The sequence below is a fragment of the Saccopteryx bilineata genome, chromosome 5 (genome assembly GCF_036850765.1).
Source record: "Saccopteryx bilineata isolate mSacBil1 chromosome 5, mSacBil1_pri_phased_curated, whole genome shotgun sequence".
Taxonomy (NCBI): domain Eukaryota; kingdom Metazoa; phylum Chordata; class Mammalia; order Chiroptera; family Emballonuridae; genus Saccopteryx; species Saccopteryx bilineata.
Window position 1 is genome coordinate 164,573,950 of NC_089494.1, and position 2,742 is coordinate 164,576,691.

General features: G+C 40.3%; 1 pseudogene; it reads left to right on the top strand.

Moving 5' to 3' along the window:
- Positions 1-279: 279 nt before the first annotated feature.
- Positions 280-682, top strand: LOC136338377 (large ribosomal subunit protein eL32-like; annotated as a pseudogene).
- The last annotated feature ends 2,060 nt before the right edge of the window (positions 683-2,742 follow it).

A 2,742-nucleotide genomic window follows, 5' to 3' on the forward strand; every position in this document is an offset into this window, starting at 1 on the left:
AAGGACTCAGTTAACGTTCCCATACAGAAACAACACATGATATGATGCTCTCCTTCTTGCTCAAGCTCCTGCATACATCCAGCTGCTCATTTTTACCTTGCCACTGCATTTTGGGGTTCTCAGGAAACTACATTTAATAGCTAACAGAGCAGAATACTGTTCTTTCCTTTTTGAAGACAGATTCAGCAGTATCATTTGCATACTTTACATATCAAAATATATAAATACTGCTTTCTTATCACTGCCCACTAAGGCAGTAGTCATTCCCTATCCAGCATCATGCCTGCTCTGAGACCCCTGGTGAAACCCAAGATCATTAAATAAAGGACCACAAAGTTCATCCAGCACCAGCCAGACCAATATGTCAAAATTTAGTGTAACTGGTAGGAATCCATAGGCATAGACGATAGGGTACACAAGAGATTCAAGGGCCAGATCTTGGTGCCCAACATTGGTTATGGGAACAAGGGGACAAAGCACATGCTGCCCAGCGGTTTTCAGAAGTTCTTGGTTCACAGCATCAAGGAGCTTGAAGTGCTGCTGATGTTCAGCAAATCTTATGTGTTGAGATGGCTCCCAATGTCTTCTCAAAGAACCGCATAGCCATTGAGGAAGAAAAGCCCAGCTGGCCCTCAAAGTCAGTAATCCCAATGCGAGGCTGTGCAGCAAAGAAAATGAATAGACAGCTTGTGTGCACGTTGTGTTTATGTTACTGAAACCATAACATTCTGTCAAAAAACCCCAAAGTATATAAATACCAAAATCTGTACTGCTCATGGCTCTCCAGTGAAACAGAATGAATACATAAAGAGATGTATAGGAAAAGATTAATTATGAAGGACTGGTTCACGATTATGGAGACTGAGAAGTTCTATCATATGATCTGTCGTCTACAGGCTGGAGGCCCTGGGAAGGTGGTAGTTGAGTTACAGACCAAACCCAAAGGCCTGAGAATCGGAGAAGGAGGGGGTGTGGGGGGTGTAGGTCCTTATTTCTTTCTGAAGATCTGAGAACCAGGAGTACTGATGTCAGAGGCAGAAGAAGGTGACCGTCCCAGCTCAAGCAGAGAGCGAATCAGCCCTTCCTCTGCCTTTTAGTTATATTCAGGTGCAATGCTGTTCAGATAATCTTCAGTGGATAACACTTTGACACAGAGTGTGCATATTTCATACATATATATGCATATGACTACATGTGTACACACAGATATAGAATAATACATATACTGCTCTAATAAATTCTTTTAGGAACATTCCCACAGGCAAATTATAACTAATTTTCAATTAATTTTTAGTGTAATTGTGATTAAAATAGTAAATATGTTAAAGGGTAGCTTTAAATGATTTTATTTCAAAACGCTTTAAAAGGGAATTTAGAAAAATGTACTCTCAAAAATATCCCTCTCACCTATGCATTTTCTCCTGTAATGAGAGCTCTGAACCCCTCCATGGAGCAGGTCACCCCCAATAAACTTAATGTTTTGTGGCAACTAAATACTATGCAGGGGAAGTTTTTAAGGAAGCCATGTACAATTGTGGGGTTTTGATTGGGTATTTTTCTTCTCTAATCCATAAGATTTTATATACTGAGAAGGAGCACAACATGGGTAGATTTAATTTTTATTTAGGGACTTAATTAGGAAGTTTACGTTTATCAGGGGTCTTAGCTTTTGGCTAAATTCCATTGTTGGCTTCTATAAAGATTTTCATTATTATGACCATATTAAGCCCTTATCAATTTTAAGATTACTTATTATTAGAAAGGTTTATTTTATACCTGGAAAACCTAGTACATTTTATATAAATCAAGTTTCCATCAATGTTAGCTACCATAGAAGCTTCACTATCTGAAGAAGCAAGAGCTTCTCTAAAATAAACTATCGTGAAACACTAACCTTGTCCTTGTTATTGATTTGTCTGGTTTAGATGAGCACGAGTGGAGAAGACTAGACAGACTATTGTTACTGTTAGTTACTTCTAATTTATTTTAGCAAATGAGCTTTAAAAGGTGACTTTGATAAAATGGTTAGAAGTCAACAAGGAAGACTAGCGCAATCCTTGACCACGGGAGTCCTCTCTCCCACAGTGATAGTCACAGGGGCTTATAGGGTGAGGGCTTTGCTGTTTTCTCTGGTGACCTTAACCCTGATCCAGTGCTCATTCAGCTCATTACTAGAATCACTTTAATTTTCTCACAAGGGACCTGCCTCTCTCTTTTTTTATATTTTTTTCAATAAAGAAAGGGAGTAAAGAGATGCCTCTAATGGCTCTCTGATTTGTTAATGATAGGTTTTGCTCAAAACAGAAATTGGTCCTGCAAAGGGGCTGACCTCGTTTATCCTCCTCTCAGAGCTGTGTGTGCAGCAGCAGCTTCCTCTGTTACTTGAGCTCACTTCACCAGGAGAGGTAATTACAGGGAAAATTAAATCTATGGACTGTGTCCTATTGCCTGTTACCTGCACGACACTGGAGGAGCTGGCTCCCATGTGCTCACCCCTTGTTTAGAAGATTCATGTTTATCTAATGGGAAGTCAATATTGTTGTCCGCGTGGAAGAGTCAGGGTATTGCTAACGACCCATCAGGGAGGCTTTAGCAGCCCGAGGCCATGCTTGGGCGACTTCTAGATCACTTAGCAGCTCTGAGACCCCATCTCCTCTCACGTCAGCTTGCAGCCCATCATTCATCCATTTTAACAGGCTCCACAGTGATAGAATTCAAGTATCCTACAGTGGGTAGAACTGA